Consider the following 7,579-nt stretch of genomic DNA (forward strand, 5'->3'; position numbering starts at 1 on the left):
GACGGGACAACGGAAAATAGGATCTTCTCCTCGTTTTATTGCTCCTTGTACAGCGCGCTGCAAGGGACTGAGCATTTTTACAGATGTAGATTTTTGAGGAAGACAGTCCTTATTAACCTGCAGCTTTTTCACTGACTTATCTATCATAGCCATTAGAAAATCATCCTCAGGATATTTCTCTCTTTTATGTTTACAAGCCTCATCTGTTAAGTCAAAATGTTCCTCTTCATCTAAAATATTTAAATTAATTAGCTCTTTCGGTTTAGGAAGTGGCGACACAGTAGCTGATAATACAGCCTCTCCTTCTGTCAGAGGCTTATGTTTTTCTGACTTTACATTCAAATCAACACTATCATGAGAAGAATCTAAACATATTTTTATCAGAGTCCACAAACTATATGTAACAACAGGAGTATGAGTAGGCCCTCGAGACTCATAATAATTTTTTAAATCTTCTCCAACTTTCTGCCAGATTTCTATGTCAACAGAGCTGCCATCAGGAAACCAGGGAGATACACCATGGATATGCTGTAAAAATTCAGTCAACCGTGAGGTAGAAACTTTATTACCCCGAGCTTTAAGCATCGAAAGTAAAACCTGAGCAAATAATTCACACTCCTTTGAGCCCTTCTGCCCCATCTTATTTTACTTCTGACTATTGCCTTATGCCTCTATTAGTTTCACTTTTACTGGTGGCCACACATATTTTGCATAAGCGTTCTCTTACCTGCACTTTCTTTTTCTTTTAATTGCCTTCACGCTTCAGGTCCCTGTTCGAGTGCCACTTGCCGCGGACCAGCCGGAGAAAGAGGATCTCACCGCCCAGGGTCAGAAGGGAAGGGGTAAGGAACTGAAGTAGCACCGACGGATGGGGTCAGAAGGACCAAGACAACTGATGGTTGCAAGGCAAATTTTATTATGCTACAGTTGCAGATTATATAGACTAGAAATCGGAAGGTGGCCAGATGGTGGTTTACATTATCTACAGACTGTCTCGGCTCAAGGTTAAATTCCCTGGGAGAAAACCCATAAAACCAGAAGCATCAAAAATAACCTGCATGTGCAGGGGGGAGACAGCTTTGTTTGTCTCATTTTACATTCTTTCTGATCTCTGGGCCCTGGTGATTTATCTCCCATGGAATGGAACAAGGAGGGGAACAAGTAGGGACAGTCCCTTCGAGCAGCGGCCGCATGCCTGGCATGTCCTTACCTGCTCTCAAGGCTGGCTGCTTCCCAAACATATGTTGCCTTGTTTAAGCCTCAAGCCCTCGATCCTTTGTAGAAATACAATAATTTCATTCCTATGGTTTTCAGTACCAAAAACTCAGCCTCCAGGAGGGCTAAAGTCTAATTTGTACTCCAAACCAAGTAGCAGTGCAGTTCGCTACTACTGAGGCTGAATCCATAAAGACTTCAAGACCACGTCCAGAAGACAAGTTATTATATATAATACCCTAGAAGGTCTGAAACATAATTATCATATACATAGCTGGTCCTTCAGAGCTTTTTACCTATAACATGTTTTTTGATGAAAGTTATTTAATGTACTGGAGATAACTGTGACTTACTGATCAAATATTTGAATACTTATACTTACCTGGGATTTCATTTCTGCTGAAAGAAAAAGGAAGAACAGGACCCACTAAAAAAAAAACAAACTTTAGCAATGAAAGTAAAAATCTTAACACACACTATCACTTTTGGAAGCAGCATAGAGGGGCAGTCAACGGTAAAACACTGGTGAAATAGGTCAAAACTCTAGGCCAAAAATCCATTATTATTATCATCAGTGACAGTACCACAACTGTGCCCTTCAGAATTAATAATCGCTCCTAAGAAACTTCATTTGGCATCAGAAGATGTGTTTAAGAGAAACACTCTGGGAGGTTTTGAATCAGACTTGGTTTTTTGTTCGCCAAGTTACAGGAGAATTTTTAAAGTGGGGGGAAGGGAAGAAGGAAACGGACCAGGAAAAGAATTTAAGCCATCATCTATAAACCAACAAAGCACTGATAGTTCCAAACATTATGTCACAAACTAAAATGACTGATGTAGGCTCAAGTGGTTTATAAAACCTATAAAAAGACTACACCAGCAAAGTCCCCATTTATCTGTAGAGTTCAGAAACTAAAACAAGGAATATTTTAGCTTAAAACCTTATCTCAAGAGAATCATATACACTTCACATGAATAAAAATACCTGAAACCAAACATTTTTAAAAGCTCCAATACCCAAAATATAAAGAAAAATATTAATCCAGAAGACTCAATCAATCCATGATAATCACAAAACGGCTGGGCAATCTCTATCTCCCTTCCACACTAACCATCCATCCCATGGAAGACCAAGGGAGATCAGACCTTCCAGACTTACCTTCCAGACCTTCCAGACACCTGGATGCTGCAAAATTCTATGGAGACTCCTTGTGGAACAGCAGTTTCCCATCTCTTGTGTCTCTCCCTATCACGATCATGATCATGCAGGAAGCAAGTCTGGCTGTGCTATTTCTTATCATTGTCTGTCACCCATCTGCAACATGGTATTGTACGGATAAGGAAAAAGTAGTTCCCTTTCCCCCAGAAGGTTGAGGCTCAGGTACAGGGTAATTCTCCTGTGCACACAGTCATTATTTAGGCCGACTCAGTGACTTCAACAGGCTTAATCATGTGGTCAGGTTTGTTGCCAGCTGCGTAATGCTCCCACATCTGTAGATAGAGCCGCTCTAGGTCCATTGTGTATTGTCTGGTGTTGAACAGAGGGCTAGATGTTCTCTGCTTCCAGACTTTGCCACGAATTTTCTTCAGGTATTCTAGATCAGTTCCCAGTTTCACAGCTATGTCTTCATATTCTTGACTATTTTTAGCAATAAGCTCAAGACAGCCTAAACAAGTGAGCTGGGAAGCTGCAACTCGGGAAGCAAGAGTCTCTCCTGGCATAGTCACCATGGGTGTCCCTGACCAAAGGACATCCATCCCTGTGGTGTGTCCATTACAGAGTGGCGTGTCCAAGCAGACATCAGCCAGCTGGCCTCGCCGAACATGTTCCTCTTTAGGAGCAACAGGTGAAAAAATGATACGGTTCTGGGGAAGGCCCATATTTTGTGCGTACTGTTGAATATTAGGTTCTCCTACTGCTGGAAAACGCAACAGCCACAGTACACTATTGGGAACACGCTTCAGAATATTTGCCCACATCTGCAAAGTAGATGGGTCAATTTTATATAACTGATTGAAGTTACAGTACACAATGGCATCTTCCGGTAACCCGTACTGAGAACGTGTGGTTACAATAATGGTACGGGGAACCTCCTCTCCAGTGGCAGCCTTAATGTTGATCTGGGTAGTTGCCAGTCCATTGCTAAGACTGAATCCATTAATTGTTATCTGAATTTGTCCTCTGTTAATCATTTCAATAACTGCCTCTGCAGTAGTATTCATAGGAATGACAGGCATATTAAGAGCTGTATTGCTGCTGTCTGCGGTGTCTCCTCCATCAGGACATTTCATCTTGACAATTTGCACATCTGGGAGACTATCAAGAAATGCTTTGAGGTCGATGCCATTCAGCACAATCCGATTGTCATAAATGTGCCCATTGGACTTAAAATCGATGACTGCTTTCTTCTTCAGGTGAGGGAACATATTGGCATGATCACCAATAAAGAAAGTATGGGGCATATAAGCCAGTTTCTCAGAATACTGCTCAGCAACTTCAGCAGGTGAAGTTTCCTGATCAGTGATGATATAATCCATGAAAAGCACGCCACTGGTCCCAGGGTAGCCCAGCCACATTGCCTGAATAGGAGCTGGCCTGAGAGCAAAGAGTTCATTTCGAGCACCCCTGGTATAACCATTCATATTTACAAGGATGTGTATACCATCTTGATGGATGCGATCAGCTGCTTTCCCATTGCATGGAATCTGAGAAAGATCAATGAAATGATGGGCTTCTGCCATCACCTTCGCTCGGAAGTTTGTGCCATCATCTGGGCTCAGGGCATAACAGAAGACCTCAAATTTATCAGGATTGTGCGTGCCTGGAATAGACTGCATAAGATGAGAAGTAGGATGATTCCCAAAGTCAGAACTCACGTATCCTACACGCAGTCGACCATCACTGAGCTTCAAGTCTTTTGGATGTTCGTACGGTGGTTTATGAAGGACACTGATCTCGTCCAAGCAGAGGTTCCCATGGCTCTCAGCAATAGCCTTTCTGAAGCCATGAGAAAGAGGATAGAGCATACTATGATGAGGCTGCACAGAAGGCAACCTATTCTTCTCCAGCTGGTCAGCCACAATGCTGACCAACTTCTTCATTCGCTCATCATAGTCTGTCCAATCACAGACAATCTGCAGGCAATGAGCCAAATCACAATAAGCGTCAGGAAAGTCAGGTTCAAGCTTCAGAGCAGTGCGATAAGAAGCAATTGCTTCTGGAATATTCCCTGAATACTTGTGAATGGAAGCCAGATTGCTGTGGGCATCCGCAAGTGCAGGGTTAATCTGAATGGCACGAGTATAACACTGCAAGGCTCCCTGAACATCCTGCATCTCCTTTAGAGTGTTTCCCATGTTACAGTAGGCGTCAGCAAAGGTAGGACTGATTCGAACAGCCTCCTTATAATGCATCAGAGCTTCCTGCAGTTTTCCCTGCTGCTCCAATACACTTGCTAAATTTGAATGGGCAACAGCAAACTCTGGGAAGACTTCTAACGCTTTACGATACAAGCGAACTGCCTCTTCAATGTTTCCCTGGTCTCCTTTGATATTGGCCAGGTTATTCAGAGAGTCTGCATGGGTGGGGCACAGCCGCAGAGCTGTATTATAACAATCTTCTGCTTCGGCAACACGGCCCTTCTCTTCCAGAGCGTTGGCTAGGTTGCAGTAAGCATCAGGGAAATGTGGCTGCAATTCAATAGCTCGCCTGTAGGTGTCTATTGCCAGATCCATCAGGCCTTGCTCATAGTATACACAAGCCAGGTTGGCACGTACCACTGCATGATTTGGGCTCAAGCTTAGGGCACAAAGGTAAGCTGCCACAGCTCTGTCAAAAATCCGTGCCTCTTTCAAGACATTTCCTAAATTGATATAAGCATCCAGAAAATTGGGGTCAAGGGTGACAGCCTTTTCAAAGTGATGAATTGCAAGCCAAATCTCCCCTTGTGCATTGAAAACACAGCCAAGATTACTCCAAGCTACTGCAAAGTTCGGTTGCGTCTCCACTGCTTTCAAATAACATGCCTTGGCTCCTTCCAAGCGACCCAGGGCTTTGAGCAGGTTCCCCAGGTCACTGCGAACACAGTACAAATCAGGATTGCACTGAAGAGCAGAGACGTAAGCTTGTACTGCCCCTTGCATGTCGCCTGCTGCTACCAAAGCGGCTGCCAGGTTAACATAACCATCGATGAAATCTGGTTTGAGATGCAATGCATGCCGGTAATGCTCCATTGCTTCCTGCAACTGCCCTCTTTCCTTGTACACATTCCCCAAATTCGAATAGGCTTCTGCCAGAAGAGGGTTCTGTTTAATTGCCAGAGTACTAAAGTGGGCAGATCTGTCCAGCCTTCGACACTGGAAGTGTAGAGATGAAAGTAATAAAAGTACTCCAGTATTGTCAGGCTCTTGTCTCCACAGCTGCATGCAGCGTCTCTCAGCTGCCTCAAAATCTCCTGCCTGATATTCTCGATGTGCCAACTCAGCTAACCCTTGGAAGGAAAGCATACGTTTCGTTGGTTCTGTGCTGTCGGCCACGTTGCCCACAGAAGACGCCATCTGGAGCTTCTGGAGAGAGCGAGAAAAGGGGGTAATTGAGTCCCGCTGCCGCCACTACTGGCAAGAATGTTTCTAGAGGTAGCAAATACGAGGGCAGCAGCCGTACCACTGCTTTGGCAGGCTTAAGCGGCGGCAACAGTTACAGGCACCGAACCTTAGGAACTCTGGTTGGCCATCTACCTCTCACGCTCTTGAAATCTTAATTCTTAACCCTGCCCTCTTCCACCATTTTTCTCCTAATCAGGGAATAAAAATTACCTATACACTTGCCTTAGAAGAAATCAAAAGTCAGTAGTCCAAACACTTTTTAAAGTTTTGTTTTCTGTCCAGTTGGAAAGGAAATACATGATTGACTTTACTTCATCATTCATGTAGTCAATGTGGAAAACATTAGGGCCGTGTATTTCAATACAGTAAGATCAGAAAATTTTAAATTGGCCTTCCCAAACCACTAATAAGTAACCAACGTTGTATATAATGCTCAAATCTTAGAGACTGAGTTTGATATTTTAAAAGTTCTGAAAGGATTAGCTAATTTCTCCTCATCATATTTCTCATGCCTCAAACCCGAGTATTACTTTTTTAAAAATAAATCTATTTATCTTTATTTATTTTTATTTTGGCTGCGTTGGGTCTTCAATGCTGCGTGCAGACTTTCTCTAGTTGCGGCGAGCGGGGGCTACTCTTTGTTGCGGTGCCCGGGCTTCTCATCACAGCAGCTTCTATTGTTGTTCCACAACTCTATGGGTTCCTTTTTAGGTCCTATGAAGAACCCTAGGAATTAGTTCATGGAATTATAAGTTTTTGCAAAATTGTCAAAAGTGAGATATTTTAACTTCCATCGGGTAAGACCAGCGTCTCTTTCTTTGCCAATTTTCCTTCTATCATATTCCGCTATGTTGGATCATATTGGAATGGCCACAGGCTTTTTTGAAATCTGGCTAAGGAGATTTTCTTTTTTCTGTGGTACGCGGGCCTCTCACTGTTGTGGCCTCTCCCGTTGTGGAGCACAGGCTCTGGACGCACAGGCTCAGCGGCCATGGCTCACGGGCCTAGCCGCTCCGCGGCATGTGGGATCTTCCCGGACCGGGACACGAACCCGTGTCCCCTGCGTCGGCAGGTGGACTCTCAACCGCTGCGCCACCAGGGAAGCCCTAAGGAGATGTTTTAAGTGAGGCTATTATGTGATTTTCAGACACCGCCGTATGTAATTGACTATATACTATCCCATTACAGGAATAACTTCCAGTACTCATACTGACTACTCTACTGACTTAACCTAGCACAAGACACAGAAGCATAAGGACAAAAACCACCTTACAATATAGCCATGTCTTGCACTTCACAGCTCTCAAAGCATGTGCGTTTGAAGAAAAAAAAAGAACTGAAAAGTACAAAACCAGAAGCTATTCTGTGGAAAATTATTTCAATCATCAGGCATGTGAAAGATAAGTCAAAGATTCAGTTCTCATCAATGCTTAGTCAAAACGGAAATTTTCTTCTGTCAGGAATATACTCCAGGGGCTTCCCCGATGGCGCAGTGGTTAAGAAGCCACCTGCCAATGCAGGGGACAAGGGTTCGAGCCCTGGTCCGGGAAGATCCCACATGCCACGGAGCAACTAAGCCGGTGTGCCACAACTATGGAACCTGCGCTCTAGAGCCCGTGAGCCACGACTATTGAGCCTGCGAGCCACAACTACTGAAGCCTCCGTGCCTAGCGCCCGTGCTCTGCAACAAGAGAAGCCACCGCAGTGAGAAGCCTGTGCACCGCAACGAAGAGTGGCCCCCAGTCCCTGCAAGTAGAGA

General features: G+C 44.2%; 1 pseudogene across 3 annotated transcripts; it reads right to left on the bottom strand.

The window, feature by feature from the left end:
- Window positions 1-8: 8 nt before the first annotated feature.
- On the bottom strand, window positions 9-5,787 carry LOC114891749 (annotated as a pseudogene). 3 transcript variants are annotated; one of them, XR_003792593.1, is made up of 2 exons: window positions 2,375-5,787; window positions 9-1,611 (listed from the first exon to the last, which is right to left on the bottom strand). The product of XR_003792593.1 is annotated as a UDP-N-acetylglucosamine--peptide N-acetylglucosaminyltransferase 110 kDa subunit pseudogene, transcript variant X2 (transcript). The 3 variants fall into 3 exon arrangements; XR_003792595.1 differs by having other exon boundaries at window positions 9-1,614; XR_003792592.1 differs by having other exon boundaries at window positions 1,421-5,787.
- Between the last annotated feature and the right edge of the window lie 1,792 nt (window positions 5,788-7,579).

This window comes from Monodon monoceros, unplaced genomic scaffold (genome assembly GCF_005190385.1).
Source record: "Monodon monoceros isolate NGI ecotype Baffin Bay Population unplaced genomic scaffold, NGI_Narwhal_1 Contig900_ctg1, whole genome shotgun sequence".
NCBI lineage: Eukaryota > Metazoa > Chordata > Mammalia > Artiodactyla > Monodontidae > Monodon > Monodon monoceros.